Source organism: Budorcas taxicolor, chromosome 21 (genome assembly GCF_023091745.1).
Source record: "Budorcas taxicolor isolate Tak-1 chromosome 21, Takin1.1, whole genome shotgun sequence".
Lineage (NCBI taxonomy): Eukaryota > Metazoa > Chordata > Mammalia > Artiodactyla > Bovidae > Budorcas > Budorcas taxicolor.
The window spans coordinates 36,457,447-36,474,992 of record NC_068930.1 but is presented as its reverse complement, the minus strand read 5'-3'; the positions used below and the strand labels follow the sequence as shown (position 1 = coordinate 36,474,992).

General features: G+C 45.1%; 1 protein-coding gene across 5 annotated transcripts in view; it reads right to left on the bottom strand.

Annotated features, from left to right (window-relative positions):
* Positions 1–16,183, bottom strand: part of HMG20A (high mobility group 20A) — a 108,823-nt gene extending 92,640 nt beyond the window's left edge. For all 5 annotated transcript variants that reach the window (XR_008201237.1, XM_052659785.1, XM_052659783.1 and 2 more), the window contains exon 1: positions 15,939–16,183. The gene's annotated coding sequence lies outside the window, so the exon portion shown is untranslated. The remainder of the gene's footprint in view (positions 1–15,938) is intronic.
* Positions 16,184–17,546: the final 1,363 nt, after the last annotated feature.

The following is a 17,546-nucleotide window of genomic DNA, read 5'->3' as shown; positions in this document are numbered from 1 at the left end:
TCATTTCCAGTTTCTATTAGCGCCCAGTAAATTTTACTAGTGACTCTAGGAGATCACAGAGTTTGAGAAATAATAACTGGCTGCATTCAAATCCTGTCTCTTTCACTTACAGGTCAAGTGACCCTGGGCAAGTGAACTAGCCTCTATCTTCTCATATGCAACATGAAGTTAGTTAATACCTAAAACACCAAATTATGAGAATTAAGTTAGTTGAATGGGAATTGGAATTATAGCTAAATATAGTTTAAATGTGAATACCATTTAAGAAATAAGCAGAACACCACTGAGTAACAGTAGTTTTGAGCTGATTCAAATTAGGGACTGGTTTGATTCCTAGGGTCCTTAAAAATCCATATTCTTTAAGGAAGCTATTCCAGATGAGGGAGCAAATATAAAGGCTTTGAATTCCTTCATGCTCCCACAGATGCCAACTCCATAATATAGAAACACTATAATGGAAGCAATAATCAAAGAGAAGAATAATTTTATGCCTATCCAATTAGCCAAGAATTTTTACTGGTGAAATTGTGGTTAAGACAACACACTTGTATATTACTGGTGACATCAAAAATTAGTATAACCTTTTAGGAGAAGTAATATAGCCTACTATATCAAGAACTATAAAATACCCATACTCTTAAAATGAACAATTTCGCTCATAAGATCTTATTCTAAAAAAATAATTTAAATAAAGAAAACAACTATGCTTTTATTTAATAGTGCCTGGCACATAAAAGGTACTCAAGCATTTCTTCAAATGAATACCTTCATATGTACTAACTTCTCCAAATCATTGCCCTTGTTTCCTTTCCACTATGATTTAACTATTTTTCATCATATGGGGATAGTCTTAGAATAAAATTCTAATATTTCTGTCTAGTCTCTGTTCTCCCATCTTCTCTAGTAACTTCATTGTTGATTGCTATCAGGCTCCCTATGATACTTTCCCCCTCTGAACTAAGCTGACCTTCACACTGAAACCAGGATGACCACACACCACATCCTTGACCCTATCAAGAAAAAAATCTGAAGCTTCCTTTAAGTTCCTAAAATCCTGTTCTCCCTTGTCAACACCCTTCTAGTCTAACCATTCACTTCACTGCCTGCTTCATAAGAAACATGATAGCCAGAAACCTATCCATCCCTACCTTATCTGCACCTGGATACATTTCCCTCTAGAATATGAGAATTATCACATCCTTACAACCCTAGAGGCTCAGAAAGTAAAGAATCTGACTGCAATGCAGGAGAACCAGGTTCAATCCCTGGGTTGGGAAGATCCCCTGGAGAAGGGAATGGCTACCCACTCCAGTAGTCTTGCCTGGAGAATTCCATGGACAGATGAGTTGCAAGGAGTTGGACACAACTGAGCAACTTTCACTACTACTTCCTTGTTCTAGCCCCATCCAAAAATCCAGAATCTTCAAGTTTAGGTATATCCCTCTCTTTAAATGTATAATTCACATCCCATAAAATTCACCCCTTCAGTATACAGTTCAGTGGTTTAGTATTGGGTTTGCCAAAAAAGCTCATTCTGGTTTTTCTGTATCATCTTACTGGAAAATCTGAATCAACTTTCAGGCTGGCCCAATATATTTGTATACAGGTATTTTAGTATCATGTTTATGTTGTGCAACCATCACAGAACATTTTCATCATTCCCTCAAAGAAACTCCATACACATTAGCAGTCATTCTCCATCCATAGCCCCCAGTTCCTGGCACACTAATATATTAACTTTCTGTCTCTATGGTTTTGCCTGTTCTAGACATTGCATATAAATGGAATCATATATGGCTTTTTGTGTCTAGCTTCTTTCCCTTTGGTGTAATATATTCAAGATTCATCCATTTTATAGCATGTACCAATGCTCCATTCCTTTCATTGATGAATAACATTCTGTTGTATGACTACATTGCATTTTGCTTATTTATTCATCAACTGATAAACATTTGGTTTTGTTTCTATATTTTGGCTCTTAAAAATAAATGCTGCTAGGAACATCTGGGGAAAAGATGTGAACCCATTTCTAATTCTCTTGGGTATATAACTAGGATTGGAATTGCAAGGTAAGTATCTCTTGATATCTAAATCTATTCTGAGTTCAGACAGCCTGGGATATCTCTCAAAATGCAAGCAACTCTACAGTGAGTCCCCACCCCACCTTCACTGAAACACCTTCAGTCTTCAGAATCTATACATATTAATTACAACTTAGTTCTTTCCAATTAAATTGAATTCTCATAAGTCTCATCATACAGCTACATGATTATTCATATATATATAAACATATATATAATATATATATATTAAACAAGGGGTATAAGTAGTGGATAAAAGTTATTGATCAGTTTCATCTACCCCAACTGCCAATTCAACTCCACAAATATTTACTGAATACTTATGATGCGCATGGCTAGGTAGGACAGTAGACACAGTAATATAGTGTAGTCTGCAAACTTTTACGACCATTCATGAACTCTAGATATGACAATATTAGGTAGTTAGACTAGGAAACAGGAGTCCAGAATGGCGGTGGCTAAAAGACAAGGAAGGGAAAAGCCTGTGAAAATAGAACAAAGGGAGGTCCAAGGACCAGAGTGAGGACCTCGGGTAGACCAAGCAACACTCATGGCCAGCCCACTTTACATAGCGCAGGCCCAGGGGGAGAGAAAACACATAAAAAGAGGAGCCAAAGGGCTGGGGGGGGGGTCTCTCCCTCCACCACACACGTGTGCGTTCTTTCTCTCTCTCTCCCTCCCCGCGCGCTGGGGGGCTCTTCTCTTCGCGTTTTTGGGTCGACATGCCCTCACGCCTCAAGGATGGATTTTCCTGTTATTATCTAAATAAAATAGAGCTGTAACACGGAGCTGTAACACTGATTTGTCTAAGAGCTATAACATGGTCTGGTCTGTCCAAGACCTGAGAGCTATGACACACCGAGGGCTTTAATGTCCGTCACTCCAAATCTTTGTTGTGACGAGACAGAGCGGAGGAGTATACACTCGCCTGACAGTGATATCGTGGTGCCGTGTAACATGGTGCCGTGACTCGGATTTAACCTGGCTATAACAACCTCGGAGCGGCCAGGCAAGGAGGGGGCCAAGCACAGCAGGAGCCCAGCAGAACGCAAAGAAAACCCAGCGCAAGGAAAGTGACAAGAGGGCCATCGTGCTGGAAACCGGGACAGTGAAAAACGAACTCAGCAGAAAGCTCTCGCGGCTCAGTCTCAGATTCCAGAAGACCTCCAGTTAAGGTAAGAGATCCTTGCTCCTATGGCTGGAGGGACATATGCCTAACGAAATCTAAATTCCTTTACAATTTCTCATTTCTTGTTTGCTCGAACCAACCCCCTCTGCCCCCGAAAACAGGTGGGCGGCAGTGGGCACAACTGAGAGACTCTGGAGGGGCTACTCCTCAGCATGTCCCAAAGGCACTATCTGCTGAGCCCCAGTAGCTGTTACCCAAGCCACTGGTTCTTCCGTCCTTACTCTTCTTTGTGCCAAGGATCAGGCCAATGAAAACTGTGAGCACCAGTCAGATATTTAGCAAATTTTCCTGCAGGCTATGAAGGGGATTCCTTGGCACATTTTTCCCACTGCTTTTTCCTCCTGTCCTTCAGCTCTCTCTCCTGGGACTTGAGCCCAGCCAAAACCCAGGATGCCTGGCTTCAGGACCTAATGAAGCTCAGGCTCTGATGTCTCATTGCAGAAATTCAGCGAGAGACAAGCCATAGGTAAGAGGTAGATTTGTTAGGATTCAGAGGGAAGCGCCCACTCTATGGGGTATGGGCCATGGAATGCGGCCTGGCTAGGTTTTGAGAGCCAGGTGAATTCATATGCTAATGAGTGGGAGGATCATCCCAGCCACTGGGGAACCACCCACTCCTCTGTCTTTTGACAGTGCCTTGGAGCTGTCCTGCCACCTCTGGGTGTGTCATTTAGTTTACAGATTGGGGATTAAGGTTTGCTTGAATTTGACTTGTCATCTTGGACCCAGTTGATTTTAATCAGTTTACATTATGCCCTTGTGCTGTGTCATTCTTTTCAAAGGTTGTGCCCTGTCCCCTTCCCTCTTGTTTCATGCTTTTTTCCTGAGTCCCATCCAGGCCCACAATGTCGCCTCTACAATCTTCTGGAGGGACACCCAGAAAATAGCTGGCCCTGGGGAGGGAAATACTGTATAATATCCAATCCCTCAGCCCTTCATCTTCCATGTTTCCTACAACATGTGCAACATCGACATCTCTCAGTGAACCTGCTAGGGGGGGTGACAGGCACACAGTGCCTGCTGGAAGTCCATCAATTGGCATCCCTTCAAAGGCAACTGGGCTTCCAGGGATAATGTTTGCCACTTTGGGAGTTAGCCCCACAGGCCGTTTGGGCCCAAACCCTTACCACCCTTCTCCTAAAGTTACAAACAACCCCCTGGATCAAATCTCCACTCCACTTTTATGGAACATTTGGTCTGTTGCCTCTAAACAAATTTGTTCCTAAGCCAATTACTAACTCCTAAAATCAGGACCCTGCCCCCTTGTAGGCAACATTGCTCCACCTAGCCTACTATTAAAATACCTTAATGTCCCTAACAGGGCCAGTTACCCACTCCTTTGTCACTACTTCTGTTATTACCTAAAGTGGGTCTATGACAACGAAATGTTTACCATTGGAGACACCCTAACCTGCTCTTATGGAGGACTAGGGAAAGAAATCAATGATTTACAATCCCTTAGAGTACCCAACCCAGGGCTCGAACCCAGGTCTCCCCCATTGTAGACAGAGGCTTTACCATCTGAGCCACCAGGGAAGTACAGAGTAAGAAGATAAGGCTTATGACTGTTACACTGTTTCCCAGACTCAGGGCACAGGCTTGGATTGCTTTACATCATGATATCTATTCCCATCCACAGTGGACAAACCAGCAATGAGTTAAGATTACAACCCCTTAATCTCACCCAGCACTGGTCACCCTGGAGATCTTGGGGATGCCCAACTCCAGTCCGGAGGGTCCCAGGAGGTCAACCTGCCTTGACTTGCCTAGGGATCTGGTCCTTGAAAGGCTGTCACACCTCAACCTGCTCAGGGATCCGCCAGTCCAGGGGTACCAGGAGGTCGTCATGCCTTGACCTGCCCAGGGACCCAATTCTCGGGAGGCTGTGATGCCTCGACTGGCCCGGGGATTCGATCTCTAGGAGGCTGTCACGCCTCAGCCTGCCTGGGGATCTGCACCCTGACCCGGGGATGCCTGGCTCTCAGGTTGCAACAGTACTGCGTAGGATAAGCTTCAGAAAGACTCACCCCTAAGGAAGATCCACCCATGGAAATAGAAGGAAACCTATTACTTGTGGGACTGTGCCCAGTCTTAGCAATAACTTAGGAGCCCAATGAGAACCCCATTGCCTTTCTGGAAAGGCTAAAAGAGGCCCTCCAAAAGTTTACCAATCTGGACTTACACTCTTACGAGGGACAGGTGATTTTAAAGGACAAATTCCTGTCCCAATGTGCATCAGATATCAGAATTAAGTTACAACAACTACAACAGCAGTACCCTGCTTCCTCTTTAGATGAGATGGTCCAGACAGCCACCAATACCTTTTATAACAGAGAACAGGAGAAGGCCAAGGCCCAAGAGAGGGAGAGAAGGAAAGAGACAAGGCATGCTAAGATGCTGGCTGCCCTCCAGAGAAGCTCTATGGCAAACCCCGAGTCCTTGAAGGACAAGGCACTAGGCAAATGCCTAATCTGTAGACAAGTGGGGCATTGGGCCAAAGAGCGTCCAAACCATGACAAGTCTCCTAAAATGGCTTGCTACAAATGCCATCAATTGGGACACTGGGCGGCATTCTGCCCTTGGGACCCAAGAGCCTCAAGGTCAAGCGCCAAGCCTACCTTCACGATGGTTCAAGAGGACCGAAGCAGCCCGCTCCAACCAGCCCACGTGTCACAGATAACCATCGCAGGGCTGGAGCCAAGGGTGCAACTGGATGTGGCAGGTAGGTCCGAGAATTTTTTGGTTGACACAGGGGCTACCTACTCTGTCTTGATCTCCTACTCCGGAGCCTTCTCCTCCCAAACCTGTACCATTTTGGGTGCTACAGGAAAAGCAACTACTAAAAGATTCACCCGAGCACTTCTTTGTTGCTGGGATGGACAAATATTTTCCCACCAGTTTCTGGTGGTCCCTGAGTGTCCTACTTCCTTATTGGGAAGAGATATACTCACTAAACTGGGGACCACCCTTGTGATGGGAAGTTTTTCAGCCCCTAGAGCTCTTACAGCTCCTGGTTACTACTGAAGAACCGATTACAACTTCTCCAATAGAGAGGGACCAAAAACAATGGGAAGACAAAATTAACCCCCAGGTGTGGGACCAGGGGATTCCTGAACGAGCCCACCAAGCTGAACCGGTCATCACTGTCCTCCGAGATCCCACTTGGTTTCCTAACCAGAAACAATATCCCCTCAAAAGAGAGGTTCGGGAGGGACTACAGTCTTTAATAAATAAATTCTTTGCTTGCGGGCTATTGGTCCCCACCAGTTCACCATGTAACACCCCAATCCTCTCAGTAAAGAAAAAGGACGGAACCTGGTGAATATTTCAAGATCTCCAGATCATAAATGAAGCTGTAGTCCCCCTCCATTCCACAGTACCCAATCCCTATGTAATCTTGGGAGAAACCCACCCAGTGCCAAGTGGTTTAGAGTCTTGGATCGCAAAGGTGCATTTTTTTGCATACCAGTGGCTAAAGAATCCCAGTATCTTTTTGCCTTTGTGTGGGAGGCCCCAGGAGAAAAACACCAACAGATGACTTGGACAGTATTACCTCAGGGGTTCAGAGATAGCCCCCACCTGTTTGGACAGGCCCTTAGCGGGATCTCCTAGATCTGGACCTGGGACCTAATGGGAAAATATTACAATATGTAGATGACCTACTAATCTGCTCTCCAGATGAGAAGTGCCCAACAACATGCAATTCAGGTTCTAAACATTTTGGCAGAAAGGGGATATAAAGTCTCCCATGCTAAGGCACAGACAGTCGAGACAAAGGTTACTTACCTGGGAGTTCAGATTACACATGGGTCCAGGAGGCTGTCCTCTGATCGGGTACAAGGAATCCTCCAGTTGCCCTCCCCCACAACTTGAAAACAATTTCGAGCTTTCCTGGAGCTAACTGGGTATTGTAGAATCTGGATACCCAACTATGGTCTAATTGCCCAGCCCTATATGAAAGCTTAAAGGGATGAGATGATTCAATCCTACTGATGTGGGGAACTCCGCAAAAGAAGGCAGAGGCTACACTAAAACAAGCCTTAACTCAGGCACCTGCCTTGAGGTTGCCAGACCCAGAAAAAGCATTCCAACTTTATGTCCATGAAAGAGAGGGAATAGCCTTGGGAGTGTTAACTTAAAGGCTGGGATCTGAGCCCCAGCTTGTAGCTTACTTATCCAAAAGGCTCGTTCCAACCACACGAGGCTGGCCCCCCTGCCTTCGAAATCTTGCAGCTATTGCAATCATGATAGAAGATGCTTTAAAACTCTCCTTTGGGAGCAAACTATTTTTACCAGCCACCAAGTAAAATAACTCTTAAATGGTTATGGATGTCTGATCAAAGAATCCTCAGGTATCAAGTAATGCTGATGGAAAATCCAGGCCTCACTATATCCCCTTGTGAGGTTCTTAACCCAGCCACTCTCCTGCCTACCCCCGAGGGCTCTCTCCCCTTTCACTCTTGTCTAGAAACCTTGGACCACTGGACAACACCCCAAGCGGGATTGTAAAAAGATCCTCTGACCAATCCTGAGGAAATCTGACATACTGATGGAAGCAGCTTTGTCTTGGATGGAAAAAAGAGCCGGATATGCAGCAGTCTCCAATTTTCAGATCACAGAGGCTAAGCCTCTGCCACCAGGTACTTCAGCCCAATTAGCTGAGCTCATAGCCCTGACTCGAGCTTTAGAGCTGGGAAAAGGAAAAAGAGGAGCCATTTACACTGACTCCAAGTATGGTGCTACATGCACAGGATGCTATCTGGAAAGAAAGGGGCCATTTGACCACCTGAGGGTCCCCAATCAAATATGGTGATCAAATTCTTAGACTCTTGGAGGCAGTTCATCTGCCCACTGAAGTTTCAGTCTCTCACTGTAAAGGACACCAAAAAGGGAGCAAGGAAGTGGCACAAAGGAACCAAGCAGCTGATCAGGCTGCTAAGAGAGCTGCATTACAGAACCATAACCTAATAGGGGTTGCCACCTTAGTTCCACAGACTAATTTGCCAGAAACTCTTTCATATACTGAAGGTGAGACTCTTAAAGCTGAGGGCTTTGAAGAAGATCATATGGGGTGGTTGCAAAAGGAGGGACTTTTTCTGCCTGGAAACCTCCAATGGAAGTTGGTAAACTCCTTACACGCCACCACTCATTTAGGAGAAAAGGCCCTTCAAAGATTACTAGAAAGGTCCTTAAGAGGAACAGGCTTCCAAACAACTATAAGACAAGTCGTCTCCTCTTGTCCCACTTGCCATTTAAACAACCCCCAAGGAGCTCGAAGACCCCAGCTGGCCCAGCCTGTCCAATGATGTGGGGCCTACCCAGGAGAGGACTGGCAGATGGACTTCGCCTAGATGCCAGTTTCTCAAGGATATAAATACCTATTAGTCATGATAGATACATTCATAGGATGGATTGAAGGCTTTCCCACCCATACTGAGAAGGTTGAGGAGGTGGTAAAAAAAACTGCTCCATGAAATCATTCCAAGATTTGGTCTGCCCAGGTCATTACAAAGTGACAATGGGACATCATTTTCTTCTAAGGTCACCCAAGGGGTCTCTAAAGCATTGGGCATTACTTATTATCTCCATTGTGCCTGGAAGCCTCAGTCTTCAGGAAAAGTAGAAAGAGCCAACCAATTCTTAAAATCAGCGATAAAAAAAGATAACCCGGGAGACCTCCCTGGGATGGAAGGAGGCTTTACCAATAGCTCTCCTCTGCACCCGCATTGGCCCTAAGGAACAGGTTGGTCTTAGTCCTTATGAGATGCTATATGGGAGACCTTCTGTTTATGTCAATGACCTCTTCCTAGATCCAGAGGTTCAGACCCTCCAGTCTTATACCATGGCCACTGGGCAATTCCAACAGGATATAAGCTTGTGAGATATGAACTAGGACCCAAAAGATTGTAAGGAGTCACCACTATATGCTCCAGGGACTCAAGCCCTAATTAAAGTCTGGAAAGATGGGTCCCCAAGGTTCAACCCCAGCCCACATGGAAGGGCCCCTACCCTATAATACTTTCTACCCCCACAGCAGTCAAGGTACCAGGACATGACTCCTGGATTCACTATTCACAAGTCAAGCCATAGAAAAAAACAGAAGACGACGCTCAATACACCTGTGAGCCCCCGGGAGATCTCAGATACCTATTCAGGACTACCAATGAGTGCCATTCTAATGAGCATCCCCAAAATCAATACACCTGTGAGCCCCTGGGAGAGCTCAGATACCTATTCAGGACTACCAATGAGTGCCATTCTAATGAACACCCCCAAAATCTGGTTTCTGGGGATAAGATTTCTCAGGATAGCTCTAAAGAGCCAATACAGCTTGGCAGGGATAGTACTCCAAAACAGACAGGAGATAGATCTTCTGATCCCTACACAAGGATGGACTTAAGCCATCCTGGTGTGTGAATCTGGAACTGGCTAATGCCCCTACTAGTCCTTGTTATGCCATACTGATGCTGCTTATGATTGTTCCATGTACTGTCAATTGTCTAACCTGTTTCATCTCTGCCCCAGTCAACAAGCTACAACATGCAGTGCCGGTTCAACAAAGATAAAACTACAGCCGACCACGGAAAATATCACTCACCCTTAGATGGACACCGCTATAAGGACTCTGAGGCTTGTGACTAGCAAGAGGGGGAGGACCAATACCCCTCACCGTCCCAGCTCAGTAGGAAGTAGCCAGAAAGAACTCGACACCCCTATTCCCAAAGAATTGGGCCTCCCATCTCTTGAGGGGGGAATGTTAGGTAGTTAGAATAGGAAACAGGAGTCCAGAATGGTGGTGGCTAAAAGACAGGGAAGGGAAAAGCCCACGAAAATAGAACAAAGGAAGGTCCGAGGACCAGAGTGAGGACCTCAGGTAGAACAAACAACACTCCTGGCCAGCCCAATTTACATAGGGCAGGCCCCCAGGGAGAGAAAACATATAAAAAGAGAAGCCAAAGGGCTGGGGGTCTCTCTCTCTACCCCCCACCGCCCCCACCCCCCGCGTGCATATGCTCCTTCTCTCTCTCCTGCGTGCGTGCGCTCTTTCTCACTCTCTCTCTGGCACGCTGGGGCGCTCTTCTCTTTGCAACTTTGGTGTCGACATGCCCTCAACACCTTGAGGATGGATTTTCCTGTTATTATCTAAATAAAATAGAGCTGTAACACTGATTTGTCTAAGAGCTATAACACGGTCTGGTCTGTCCAAGACCTAAGAGCTGTGACACGCCGAGGGCTTTAATGTCCGTCACTCCAAATCTTTGTTGTGATGAGACAGAATCGAGGAGTATACACTCACCTGACAACAATAACAACAACAGAAATACACAACAACATCAGTCGTACTGGATTTTAAATGCCACAAGAAAAGTACAAAATGCTCTGGAGGGTCAACAGACACAGCACATATGGTTGGGAAAATAGAAGTACTAGAGGACAGACATCAGAAAATAATTTTTGAAGCTGAAGGTGGTATTTCAGAAAGGGCCAAAGAAAGTGGCATTCTGATAGATACATAAGGATTTTCCTAGGAAAAGACAAAGGTTTCACACAGAGAATGAACAACAGCATGATCCAAGACAGAAAAGGGTGGGGTACAAGATACTTTTTATTTTACCCCCAGAGACCAATTTAGTTGGGGACTGTGTAGATGGGTAACAAGAGAAGACTCCTGAATGTTAGGCTTAATAGTTAAATAGGTTTAGAAGACTGACTCAAAAAGTCTTCCTTTAACAATTCAAATTACTTTGGTGATTCCTTAACCTTTGCTAGAAACTCCTTCTATGTTTATTATCTAAAATAATCATGGAAATGAGTGATTTCTTCTGCAAAGAACAAAAACTAAAATCTTGACAGCTAAGTGGGCATGCTTAGATTACTTAGATTGGGAAAGGCTGAATTTGAATAATCCTATCACCGCATCCCCATACTTCTGGGAATATGTAAGGCTTACAACAGTCATGCAGGCATATCCCAATAGCTAGAATAATGAAGCAAACCAAAATAACAGCATTCATTAAGCTCCTAATGGGCTTCCCATGTCTGGTGGCTCAGACATAAAGACTCTGCAATGCAGAAGACCTGGGTTCAATCCCTGGGTCAGGAAGATTCTCTGGAGAAGGGAATGGCTACCCACTCCAGTATTTTTGCCTGGAGAATTCCATGGACAGAGAAGCCTGGTGGGCTACAGTTCATGGGGTGACAAAGAGTTAGACATGACTGAGCGACAAACACTTCCACTCTTTTTTTAAGCTCCTAACAACAGGCATTCTGCCAGGTGATTTACATAAAATAACCCTATTTAGGTTTATGGCAAGTGAGGCTCAGACAGCTTAAATAAATTGTTCAAGGTTACCAAGCCAGTAAGAAGCTCAGCTAGTAAAACGTAAACATCACTTTTGAACCCAGGCCTGTCTGATCCCCTATTTTCCCCACTGTTCACTTTTGTTTGTACCACACAAAGGTTAGAATGTTAGGGTTGTGATGCATGCATCGATGAAAAAGGTTGAATATTTAACACAGGGACTTTAATGGTCTGGAGAAAAGTTCGACTGAAATATTAAAAACTAGGTTTAGAATGCTTAGAGATCAAGACCGAAAGAGATCAAGTTTACAGCTGTCTCTTGATTCAGTTTGAACAATGATCACACTACAGAGCTTATTTAGGAATATCAAGGAGCAAAATCCCGGTTTTGATTTGGAGTATACCTGCTTCTTGAGAAACCTGTATGCAGGTCAGGAAGCAACAGTTAGACGTGGACATGGAACAACAGACTGGTTCCAAATAGGAAAAGGAGTACATCAAGGCTGTATATTGTCACCCTGCTTATTTAACTTATATGTAGAGTACATCATGAGAAACGCTGGGCTGGAAGAAGCACAAGCTGGAATCAACATTGCCGGGAGAAATATCAATAACCTCAGATATGCAGATAACACCACCCTTATGGCAGAAAGTGAAGAGGAACTGAGAAGGAAGTGAGAAAGAGGAGAGTGAAAAAGTTGACTTAAAGCTCAACATTCAGAAAACAGAGATCATGGCATCTGGTCCCATCACTTCATGGGAAATAGATGGGGAAACAGTGGAAACAAGTGTCAGACTTTATTTTTTTGGGCTCTAAAATCACTGCAGATGGTGACTGCAGCCATGAAATTAAAAGACGTTTATTCCTTGGAAGGAAAGTTATGACCAATCTAGACAGCATATTAAAAAGCAGAGACATTACTTTGTCAACAAAGGTCCGTCTAGTCAAGGCTATGGTTTTTCCAGTGGTTATGTATGGATGTGAGAGTTGGACTATAAAGAAAGCTGAGTGCTGAAGAACTGATGCTTTTGAACTGTGGTGTTGGAGAAGACTCTTGAGAGTCCCTCGGACTGCAAGGAGATCCAACCTGTCCATCCTAAAGGAGATCAGTCCTGGGTGTTCATTGGAAGGACTGATGTTGAAGCTGAAACTCCAATCCTTTGGCCACCTGATGCGAAGAGCTAACTCATTGGAAAAGACCCTGATGCTGGGAAAGTGAGGGCAGGAGAAGGGGACGAGAGAGGATAAGATGGTTGGATGGCATCATCGACTCAATGGACATGGGTTTGGGTGGACTCCGGGAGTTGGTGATGGACAAGGAGGCCTGGCGTGCTGCGGTTTATGGGGTCGCAAAGAGTCAGACACGACCGAGCGACTGAACTGAACTGATACTCCAAGAGAATCTGGATATTTGTCTGTATTCACTGATGTATTTCAAGATCCTAAAACAGAGACTATTTCATAGTAAGCACTCAATAAACTTTTCTTGAAATAATGAAAGGTCATGTAAGGGGTATTCTCATTTGAATACTCTTGATGGCCCTGAGATGACAGGAGACCAGCAGGTTTAAGAACCATTCATGTTGTTAGCATATTCCCTTTCAACTCAATGGCAAAAATAAGCAACTATCAAAACAACAAATATACAAAAAAGCAACAGTTGTAAAACAAGAACATGATTGTACACAGAAAGATAGACAAAAGAATGAAAAGATCCTTTTGCATTAGAGATAGCATCTAGCACTTCCTGGATAATCGAACTTCAGTGAGACAGAATCCAGAATTTTGACCTACTGTTTTATTTCAGACTGCTATGAGCAGTATATCTAATGACTGCTTTTTGAAAAAGAAAATGGTTATCTAATCTAAATATTATGAAAAAACGGACAATCTCTTTTTTCTTGATGGCAAGTAATGGAATGAAATTCATTTACTTAAAGAAGCAACAGAGTACACTTACAAAATTCTTTATTTTTCTAATTTTGATAATATGTCTCTATTAGAACATGAAAAGAAAACTGCAACAAAGAGCTGTAAGAAGAAAAAAAAAAGTCTTTGGAAGACAGCAATCTACTCTACAAAAACACTTTTAAAGAGAATAAAGGCAGGTTCCATGAACTTCCTTCTATTTTCCACAAGGTTTTCTAATATTTCTTCTTCGATGGAACCAATGAATAACTGCCACTTATCACAAAACATCTTCTTTCAGATATGTGCTTTATAAATTGCTTTCTTCTGAACAGACAATTCTTCAAGTTGCTCAAGTCTCTCAGCTGCAACAATTTTTCTTATTTCTATTATACTGCGTTTCTTCCATGGAATAGTATAAAGACCAATTTTAAAAACTCCTTTGCTTTTCAAAGACAGTTTCCTAAAGGCACTACTACTGTATTTCAATCAATATTTTAACTTACTTTTTCTCTATTTCATCTAATTCCACAAGCTTTACTCACTTCAACAGTTCTTAATGCTGTAGTTGAATAGTTTGTCAGGAGCCTCATATAATATTTTCTTCTATAGTACACTAACAGAAGATAATGAACAGGTTTTTCTCATCAATTAATACCTGCTTGAGGCAGTCTATATGTTCCTTTTATTAACAGTAACACAGACATAAATGTGTCCTGTCTTTTCAGCTTTTGCAGAAACTCTGTAGTCCTTGAAAAGGTAACTCACTGATTTTTGGGTCTTAGCTTTTTTGTCTTTATGTCTATAAAAGGTCAAAACATATCTTTTTCCTTATTGTGACATTTCAGTTTTACAGATGTTTAAACATTTAGTGTAAATCAGATTTTCTAATAAACTCTAAACAAACTAGCTTCTGAAAAGAACCAGAATTAAAACAATTGCAAATTCTGAGGGTAGATTAGGTGAGAACCCTAAAGGAAAAAAATACAAAAGCCTTATTCTTTTAAATATTCTTGAAAGACATTACAGTTCACTTGATAGATATTCTAAAATTACTAAAGCTGTTGAAATTTTATAATCACCAAATAGATTGATCCTTTCAGTACCTTCACCACCTACTAAGTATTGTGGTACTTGAAAACAAGCCAAGAAATCAAACTGTTAAGTGTTTATTACTTTACAAGTAGTTTCTTACAAAACACTGAGAATATAGAAAAATAGAACGTTCCGGTACGTATTTTTTGTCCTTTATGAGCCCAAATTTCCCCCTACTTAAATTTCAGGATCCCTGCACTATGCCTTAAAACCACAAAGTGTAGACACCATTTTAAAATCGGTGCTTGGGTATGTGTGCATGCATGTGCCTGCTAAATCGCTCAGGTGTGCTGGACTCTATGCGACCCCATGGACTCTGGCCTGCCCAGGCTTCTCTGTTCATGGGATTTCCCAGGCAAGAATACTGGAGTGGTTTGCCATTTCCTACTCCAGGGGATCTTCCTGACTCAGGGATGGGACCCAGGTCTCTTACAGGTTCTGTCCTCTGCCTGAAAACAACGTCCTCAGCTTTAAACATTCTTATATGTAACTTACATGTAACATCTGTGTAAGTCGCACTGTAGTACATTCTCCCCCTTTGTAAATTTAATTAAATCGATTTTTAAAGCTGAGGAAGTTGTTTTCAGGCACAGGGCAGAACCCGTACCCTAAAAGCAACAGGTCTACGGATTTAAGACACCAATCACGTCAGTTAAGGTAACACCTGTTAACTGGGTGTATTTTCACTTTCCTAAGGTGAAAATGTTTCATAGTTTATGTAAAATATCGAGTCCTGTAATAAACAAGCTCTTTAAGAATTGCTAAAGTTCCTGTGGCACGTCAAGGCAAAGAATACCGCTATACCACTCTAAGTCAAGGTTGGACTTGAGTCGAGGAGCAGGGTGGGCAATTCATGAGTCACACCAGAAAGTATGTCATCTTGCACAGATGGGTAGAAAATTTTAACAAGAGGTTTCGAATTCTATGACAAATGCATTAAGAAAATTCTACTGCGGAGAAAATTTTCACCTTACCCATGGAATCAAAATTCACATAAATTCTGACTGGAGACTGGTGATCAGCACAACTTCGTGGAATAACCTAATTTTTTCGCTTAAGACACAATCCCAAAGCTTTAGGATACTGTCTATGCATATGGCACCAAGCATCACCTTTTCAAGCTCTCGCCGGCACGGGAAATGGGTTGGACACCCCAACCTATCACCCTACCCCCACAGGAAGTGAGTTATGTTCCCCCCTCCCCCAGGATGGCCTTCCTCCCCTCCCCCAACAGGAAGTGAGGCGCCCCCATTCAGTCGGCCTCAAACTGAGGCAAACCAGTAACAGCAAAAGAGGGGTGATCTTCAAGGGGTGAAGGGTACCTCCACTGTGGCCACCCCCAAGCTCGCCTCGCTTACTGACCTGCTGACGATAGGGGTAGACAGGGGCCCGAGGCCTAAAGAAAGTCCCTGGCACACAGGACAATTCCCTGAGCCCCTCTCAACCGCCTTCACTCTTCTCACTCCGTCGTCTCACAGCTTGACAAAAATTCCTCCGCAGTACTTTGTATTGATGCCTTTTCTTTCCCTTTACTTAATTTCTTAACTGCCTTCCATAGGTAACTTCTTTAATCGCTGCATTTAAAATTTTTCCAGTGAGGAGAAAAATGAAATATTATTCCCCATACCTTCAGAAAAATGAAGGGATTATTTTGTTCAAAGGCGGCGAAGGACTACGTGATTACGTAAGGTGAGACTTATTTTCGCCTAGGTTTCTGGGAGATGTAGTTTTTTAAAATTAAGGCCTGCAGAAATATTGGGCTTAAATTGGTGATTACTGTGTGCTGGAGTCCTTGAAGATACATATTCTGTATTCGACGGTAGGCTGACCTAGGGGGCTGAGGCACCAAATGAGGTAGTACTTCGTTCCCCTTTTCCGCTTAAACGTAATTGAACTGAAATTTCCCTTCACGCCGGCCGAAGGTCCTGGTTGTCCCGCCCTCTTTCTTTGGCCACGCCCCCTCGGCCAATCAGACGTGCTCTAGGTCTCCCGGGAGGTAGGAACGCGAGAGGTGGGGCCTCATGGTGACTCCTCCCGCGGGGTTGAGGAGAGGGCCCGTGTGCGCGCGCGCGCGTGTTCGCTCCAGGAGCGCGGCGGCGAGTGCGCGCGCGGAGAGGCGGCGCGCGAGGCTAGGAGGAGGCGGGCTGGCTGGTGGGCCGGGCGGGCGGCGGGCGGCCGGGAGCGCGCGATGGACTCGGCGGCGGCGAGTAGTTAGTTAGTTGTTGTTAGTCAGTGTCAGTTGCTCGGCGGCGGCGCTGGCGGTCACCAGGAAGGGTACGGGACGGTCGGCGAAGGTGGTCACCGCGGCGGCGTGTGAGCCCCTCAGGTAACGGGGGCAGGGTTGTCCGCGTCCCCTTCGATCCCTTCTGTCCTCTCGCGCCGGCGTGTGGGACTAGAGTCGCCGACGGGTAAGGGGGATGACCTGGGGGAATCCGGGCGGGGCGGCGCAGGGTCTGGGTGGCGCCGCCGCGGGGGCTTAGGCGGCTTGTGCCTCTGGCCCGGCGCGGGCTCTCCGGCCACGGCCACCCCCGCGCCCCGCCGTCCCCGGGGCCCGCCGGCGCCTCGCGCCCCCTGCCGCCCCCGCTCCCGCCCCCTCCCTCGGTGGCTGCGGTGGCGGCGGCCCCGGTGGCTCGGCGCCCCCCAGAGGAGGGAAAGTTGGGACCTGGCGGCGGGGGACACCCCCGGGCGCAGCTGGAAGGCTGCTAGGGAAAGTGAAGCCTGGAGGAGGTGGACGCGGTGAGGCTAGGGCAGGAAGGACGCCTCTCGTTACTGCGAAGTCTGCGGGGACATCCCCATCCACCTCCAAACCCGAGGATCCGGCGCAGCCTGGCCGACAGCGCCAGGGCGAAACCCGGTGGCTCTTTGCCTGCTCACTTCGCTCTGCGGTTTGTGAGCCCCGCTAACGTGCGGGTTTGCTTGGTTATTTGGAGGTTTTGAGTGGTTCGTGAGGTCAGTCTTGTATCTCCTTTG